Source organism: Ailuropoda melanoleuca, chromosome 11, assembly GCF_002007445.2.
Source record: "Ailuropoda melanoleuca isolate Jingjing chromosome 11, ASM200744v2, whole genome shotgun sequence".
Lineage (NCBI taxonomy): Eukaryota > Metazoa > Chordata > Mammalia > Carnivora > Ursidae > Ailuropoda > Ailuropoda melanoleuca.
Genome location: NC_048228.1, coordinates 81,197,031 through 81,205,388, shown reverse-complemented (window position 1 = coordinate 81,205,388; position 8,358 = coordinate 81,197,031).

Sequence of the window (8,358 nt, the reverse complement as noted above, 5' to 3'; positions counted from 1 at the left end):
AAAATAAAAGCCCATGCCATTGACAATAATCTTAATACTCATCATTCATAGAGTATTATGTATCTTTTATAAAACAATGTACAATTCTATTCATTAAATCGGGAAGTATATTCAATTTATTCCTAAGTAGAAAAAGCAAGGGACGAAACATGAATTATACCCTTGTGTGTGCATGTGCGTGTGCATGCACGCATGTATACACTTCTGTGGAAAAGCCTGGAGAAGCTGCCCTCAAATGTTACCAGTAGTTACCTCACGGTGATTTAGAAAACTGGTGATTCTGTTTTCTTAGGTATATCCTATCAATGCTCTGATTTTTTTTTTCAGGAGCATGTGATAATTTAAAATAAAACACAATAAGGTTATTAAGCATATCTGTGGTTCTCCAGTGGCTCAAAGATTTCTTAGCAGTTTGAACTGCTTTGTATGGATTAAAAGTCCACACTTACAAAGTGGCCACACCTTACACCTTCTTTTCCTGGAACTTCAAACCTTGAATTCTTCTGTGTAGTCATAATGAACTTACTGCAACTCCCTGGCTACTTCAGCTTGGTCAGCCCTTGATGCCTTTACATTTTTGCTTTTATGCCAGGAATGTCTGGAAACTACTTTTCTTTCAAAAGCCAGATTAAATATTGCCTCTTCTGGGAATACTTTCCCAAAGTCCCAGGCAGAATTAAGACTCTTCCTCCTTTTGTTCTTACAGTGTTTTGTCAACATGTGTTCTATAAATTTAGTACATAAAATTTAACAGTTTTTCGTCTATTTTTCTCCCCTAAATCATGCGTTGTTAAAATCAAGAATGCTCTTGTATGCATATATTTATTTCAAGAGCTTTCCACAGTGCCTGGCACAGTTGTACTTTCAATACTTTTTTTTTTTCTTAAATTGAAGTGTAGTTGAAATACAGTAGTATTTTAGTTTCACATGTACAACATAGTGATTCAAGATTTTTATGCATTATGAAGTGATCACCACAATAAAAATAGCCAATTAAATAAGAAATGATCTCTTTCCATGGAGATAAGGCATAGAAATAACTTACAGACATGAAAAAAATCAGTGACCTTATTTTCCACCAACTATTATAGTTTGTGAAGTTTCATTTTTTCTTATGGCAAATAAATGTTTTCCTTTTGGTTGAGAGAACAAATTTCACTAGATTATGCAGATTTGATTTGTGCCTTTAGATGGTGACGTTATGTACAATATTTGATCCAATGTCCAATTTCTGTGACATTTATATCTAGGTCTCCTATATTCAAATGTCTCAAAATCAAATATTGCTCAATTTTGCCATCTAGTGTCTGTGTCAGTGTCTGTGCCGTAATTGATGGACAGGGATAAATAAAATTCCAGTAAGAAGGAATTCTACATTGTATTTTTCCTTGGCTTATGTTGCTGGATAAAAGTATCGGGAGTTGCCCATTTCTCCTTTATTTTTCACTATTCAAGTAAAACTATCTGTCCATAATTTCTAAGAAATTCCACCCACATAAATATCCCAGTTATTATCTTAGATCCCAAACTAAGTCTTTAGTTATATCAAAGATGTCTGATGGATAGCATTCATCTCCATGATGAAGAGTCATGACTAGGACTAAAATTTATTAGAATAGGGAAGAATGAACTAAGAGACTTAGAGAAGCATGTTTCAGGCTTCAAAGATTTAGCATAAGATGGGAGGAACAGACTGGTATCAAAGGGTTAAGTATAACTGTGAGTTTTTATATCTATCAATTTACCTACACATAATTTGCAAACGTGTGATGGTTTATTTTATGTGTAATTTTTCACCGAGCAATAGAATGCCCAATAGTTAATCAAATAATATTTAGAATGCCCAAATATTAAATTAAATATTCAATGTTATTATATACCCGTGAGGGTGTTTTGGGTTGAGATTGACATTTTAATCTATAGATGGGAGTAAAGCAGATTGCTCTTCCTAATGTGGGTGGGTCTTACCCAATCATCTGAAGGTCTGAATAGAAAAAAAGGCTAATACTCCCAGCCAACCATCTTTGAACTGGACATTAGCTTTTTTCTGCCTTTTCACTCAGATGGAAACTTTGGCTGTTCCTGGGTCATGAGCTTGCTGCTTTTCCTTCATACTGGGATTGCATCATCAGTTCTAGTTCTTAGGTCTTTGGACTTGGACTAGAACTACCCATTGGCTCTTCTGGGTCTCTAGCTTGCCAATTCAACCTGCCGATCTTAGGACTTAGAAGCCTCCACAATCGTGTGAGTCAATTCCTTGTAATCAATCATTCTCATTCTCTCTCTATATATATATCTATAAATCTCTCTCCAAATATATTTAGATCCATTTCTATCTCTATAATTATATATCCTGTTTCTCTAGAGAACTCAACTAATACAATATGAATTAGTAAATTTTATTTTATGTGGTGGTATTGATAAATGATTCAGACCCATGGGTAAATCTCTAAACAGGACCGACTCACATATATTATTAAATCATGTTGTTTCAATCTTGTTTCAATCAATACATAACAAACTAAAAGCAACATTTAGTTGGGAAAGGAAAAAATGTTACTTTAATTTTTTGTGTAGCATTATAACTTTTGTAAAAAAATAGTGCTTTAAAATGTAATTTTGTATACTTACTGTTTTATCCTTTTATAGGATAAAAGAGAAAAAGAGCCCAGAAATAATTTTGTTTTTTAAAAAAGAAAAANCTAAGAAATTCCACCCACATAAATATCCCAGTTATTATCTTAGATCCCAAACTAAGTCTTTAGTTATATCAAAGATGTCTGATGGATAGCATTCATCTCCATGATGAAGAGTCATGACTAGGACTAAAATTTATTAGAATAGGGAAGAATGAACTAAGAGACTTAGAGAAGCATGTTTCAGGCTTCAAAGATTTAGCATAAGATGGGAGGAACAGACTGGTATCAAAGGGTTAAGTATAACTGTGAGTTTTTATATCTATCAATTTACCTACACATAATTTGCAAACGTGTGATGGTTTATTTTATGTGTAATTTTTCACCGAGCAATAGAATGCCCAATAGTTAATCAAATAATATTTAGAATGCCCAAATATTAAATTAAATATTCAATGTTATTATATACCCGTGAGGGTGTTTTGGGTTGAGATTGACATTTTAATCTATAGATGGGAGTAAAGCAGATTGCTCTTCCTAATGTGGGTGGGTCTTACCCAATCATCTGAAGGTCTGAATAGAAAAAAAGGCTAATACTCCCAGCCAACCATCTTTGAACTGGACATTAGCTTTTTTCTGCCTTTTCACTCAGATGGAAACTTTGGCTGTTCCTGGGTCATGAGCTTGCTGCTTTTCCTTCATACTGGGATTGCATCATCAGTTCTAGTTCTTAGGTCTTTGGACTTGGACTAGAACTACCCATTGGCTCTTCTGGGTCTCTAGCTTGCCAATTCAACCTGCCGATCTTAGGACTTAGAAGCCTCCATAATCGTGTGAGTCAATTCCTTGTAATCAATCATTCTCATTCTCTCTCTATATATATATCTATAAATCTCTCTCCAAATATATTTAGATCCATTTCTATCTCTATAATTATATATCCTGTTTCTCTAGAGAACTCAACTAATACAATATGAATTAGTAAATTTTATTTTATGTGGTGGTATTGATAAATGATTCAGACCCATGGGTAAATCTCTAAACAGGACCGACTCACATATATTATTAAATCATGTTGTTTCAATCTTGTTTCAATCAATACATAACAAACTAAAAGCAACATTTAGTTGGGAAAGAAAAAAATGTTACTTTAATTTTTTGTGTAGCATTATAACTTTTGTAAAAAAATAGTGCTTTAAAATGTAATTTTGTATACTTACTGTTTTATCCTTTTATAGGATAAAAGAGAAAAAGAGCCCAGAAATAATTTTGTTTTTTAAAAAAGAAAAACTTATTTTTGTTAAGTGCTTGAAAATATGCTACAATATTTCATGACTAGGTCAGGTAAATGGACATGGTTTCCTTGAAGAGTAAAAAAAGACAAAGGAAATAGAGCAAAGATAACAGAACTTCAAAATTAGTATCTGTCAATAGTAATTTTGAGTTTCTGATTCCCCCTGGTTAGAGCAAACATTGGAACTGAGGCTGTAGTGCTTCTCTGTCATAATGTTTCAGCTCTATCCCTCAACATTCACACTACAGGCAAAGAGAAAAAAATTTAACCCTTGATTGGCACCAATTTTTGTATTAGCTATCTATTCCCAAAAGACAATCAACCTCAAAGCTTAGTAGCTTATAACCATGCCCATTTTTCCTATTTTAGTATTATCTGAATCAGCTGAATTTTTTAAAAAATTTTTTATCTAGACTGATTTCTGCTTAGCTGATTCAAGCATCTGGGTGTCTGGGGTCAACTGGTATGTTTGTGATGGTCATAACTTCTTAGAAGGCCTCACTCATGTTTCTGACAATTAGCATGAAATTAAATTAACTAGAGCACTTTAACTTTGCTGTACTCGGTTTCCCACCCTCTTGCAGGTTTATGTAGTTTCAAGTTTAGAAGTGGACAAGTACTTTTCAAATCTCTGTTCATGTCATGTTTTTTATTGTTTCATTCCCCAAAGCAAGTCATACAACCAAGATTTGTACTGGTAAACGAGGGCCATACCCAAGGGTAATAGAAATAGAGAGGGGAAGAGTCTGTGACTCTTTCTTTTTAAGCTACTCTTTGAAAGAAGAAAATATATATACTAAATAGAATAGACACAGTTGACAGATATAATTGAGAATTATGCCAGGAAGAATGATAAGGGATGCTTTTCATATGGAGTGACCTGAAAAGGCTTTTTTCAGACCTGAATTCCTTTATTCTATTTTCAAAGTCTTTTCTCAGCTTTCTTACAGATTCTGTGAGCTACCAGGTGTATTTCCAATAAGGCTTTTTACTTATATTAGCCAGACTCCATTTCTACGGTTTCCATAAAGAATTCTGACTGTACTATCTGGAGTTAGCCAGAGTGCAAGACCTGGAGACACACAGTCCTCCATAAGACTGCCCTCATTTTTGGCATGAACTGCAAATTCAAGTTCCCCAAACCTCCTTCAGTATCATANTTCATTAGGACTCACAGAACTCATCAAAAGCTGTTATACCCATGGTTATGGTTTGTTACAGGGAAGCGATATATTAAAATCAGCCAAAGGAAGAGACACATAGGGCAGAGTCTGGGAGAGTTCAGGCACAAAGATTTTGTTGTCCTCAGGACACATAACTCAACCCATGTTGATGTATGACAGCATGCATGGAATATTGTCAATCCAGAAAGTTCACTCCAGCTTTGGAGTGTGGTTCATATTGGGCCTTCATTAAGTAGGCATGATTGACTGCTTCATTTTCCCATGTGGTCAGTCCCCACTCTCTGGTGCCCTAGGAGTCCATATGATATCCTGTGATCTGAGAAGCCCTCCCTACATCATCTTGTAGCATAATATATCAGATTTTCAAAAGTGGTTCCAGGGGTTTATCATGAAAAAAAAAAAAAAAAGATCATTCAATCACTCTGGAAATTCCAAGGGTTTTGAAGTTAACTCTAGGAACCAGGGATACCTGCCAGTCCAATCTATGGACAAGACCAAATTCTTTACTACGCAGGCACAAATGTGTACATATTTAAAAAATTGCATGCAACTAATGAATCATTGAACATTATATCAAAATTAATGATGTACTATAGGTTGGCTAGTTGAATTTAAATTAAAAAAAATTAAAACAAGTGCCATATTCTTATTTTTGTGAATTTAACAATAACCAAAGGAGAAAACTAAAATCATCCTATATTTCAATCTCTGGATATAATCACTAGTTAAACTTTGATCTATTTTCTTTCTTCTCTTTTTTCCTCGGATTTTGAAATCAGGCAGAGGCTTGAATGGACTTGCTCAGACTCCATTTCATCCTTTCTTCACTGGCAGTGGTTGGAAAGCTAAAAACTGCATTTGTGAGACTCGTTTGCAGTAAAGGTTTGGAGTTAAGATAGAGTCATGTGAAATTTGGAATTCAGAGATGAGATGGAGGTCCTTTTCTGCAGCTCTGTTAGCCGAGAGGCGATTCTGAAAATCACGGATCTTTGCCTCCCTAGACGCCACGTTCCAGGGCCTGTCAACCAGCTTCCCAGATGTGAGGTGGCCGTGACGGCGGCAGGGACGGAGGCAGTAAGAGCACTGACTTTCTAATGCCTGCTGCAGATACTGTGCTGCGACGGTAAAACCAAAAAAGGCCGGGAGTTCACAGACACTGAATCTGTCATCATTTAAAAATAATTTTGTAAGCACCTAATTCCTAGTACGAAATCCTTTCTGCATCATGTACTTGGAGTAGTTTTTATTTCCAGCTCTGAAACTTGAGTGAAGGCGTTTGTAAATTTATTGGTTTATTTACTTTTATCTGAATGTACTTGACGACACACAACGTTACACGACTTTCAGGTGCACAACATAGTGATTCAACAACTATATGAGATGCCATGCTCCCCACTAGGGTAGCGGCCGTCCGCCACCCTCCAACACCATCACAATACAGTTGACTATATTCCCTCTGCTGTGCATTCTATTCCTGTGACTTACTCATGCCATGCCTGCAAGCCTGGACCTCCCACTGCCCTTCACCCATTTTGCTCCTCTCCCCGCCTACCCTCCTACAAGAATCAGATTGTTTTCCATCTTTACGGATCTGATTCTGCTTTTTGTTTGTTATTCATTTGTTTATTAGATTCCACGTATAAGTGAAATCATATGATAAAAATTATAACGTTTTTGCCAATCATTAAAATATTCTTTAGAAAAATGATTTTAAATACCAACTTAAAAGATCCTTCTATGCTCTTCATTTCTCTTCAGGAACGAATTTTTAGAATCAATTTAGAGAATTTAAAAAAAATTCATTCATTCATTTCTTCTGGAATCTGGGTTACCAGGATATTTTTTTTTTAAATTGTATATATTTAAACTTTGTACATAATACATGAATACTTAGAAAAAGTTTGGATTTTCTGGTTTTTCCTATGAAAACTCTGGGATAAATCAAGTAATAGAAACATGCTTGTATCTTTCAAATTTTCTATGACATCATTTATCATTTATCTTTGTTTGAACAAGCAAAACCTGAGAAAGATGTGATGGATATTGCCATGAAATTGTGTTTTCATAAACTACTCAATTTCCAGAACTTTTATTTTAGATATTCATATAGTATATATATATGTACAAAAATTTTCTTAATAAATTTTGTATTATTATTATTCAGTACTCTACATCTTACCTACTTATGCCTACCAGATCTATAAAGATCTAGAAGTTTAGTTTTAAAGTCTTGGGCTCTCTACCTGTATCTGTCACTTTTTCCTTATATTTCTAGATCATAGACATATAGATAAAGTTTCTATATAAATAAGAGATGAATATAAAAATGGACAATTTCACTTTCTCAAACTCTGCATTTTTATAGAGGATAGAACACATCCAGTCATATTTATACTAGTATTTCAACTTTTCAGTATTTCCTGTTTTAAAATTTGACCAGAATCTACACAGTACAAGGTTTCTGTTATTTCAAGTCTTATAATAAAAAAAAGTTTTGAAAAGCTCCAGTTGAGGCATGTTGAAAGAAAAATGTGTTGTCAATTCTTCAAATTTTAAATTAACAGCAGATATTTTAATCACAGGTGCCAATAAGAGTATAAAACCATCTTTTTCTCCAAAAAATCCATTAACAAGAGTGAACTAGAACAAGATATGTGGGAAAACAATTAAAAAATGTTTTGTTTGCTCTTTAACATAATTTTCAGAACAATGAATTCCATTTTATTATTTGGGTTCCCATAACTTGTGCCCAACCTGGCCTTAGATTATATAATTAACACATTTGTTTGAACCAGTCTTAAAATGAGCCTTCACATTTGTTTATTTTTTTTAATTTTTATGTTCATTTGCCACACTTCCTTTCTGTCTTATTTTTTTTTTTTTAAGAGACAGAAAGATAACACGAGCAGGGAAGGGGCAGAGGGAGAATCTCAAGCAGACTCCCCACTGAAAAGGAGACTTGACACGAGGCTCCATCTCACAACCCTGAGATCATGACCTAAGCTGAAATCAAGAGTTGGACTTGACTGACTGACCCACCCACGTGCCTCTGTCTCATCTTATACTTCATCCCTATCCATTCCATTTGTTTCCCACTCAACCTGTATTCTCTCTTGACCAAAGCTTGTATCCCATCCTCGTTTCCCTAAAAACATGCTTTCTAACTTTAATGTGTTCCTACACTTCTTAATGTGCAGATGCTGTTCTAAGTGTTTTACATATATTAATTCATTTACTCCTCAAA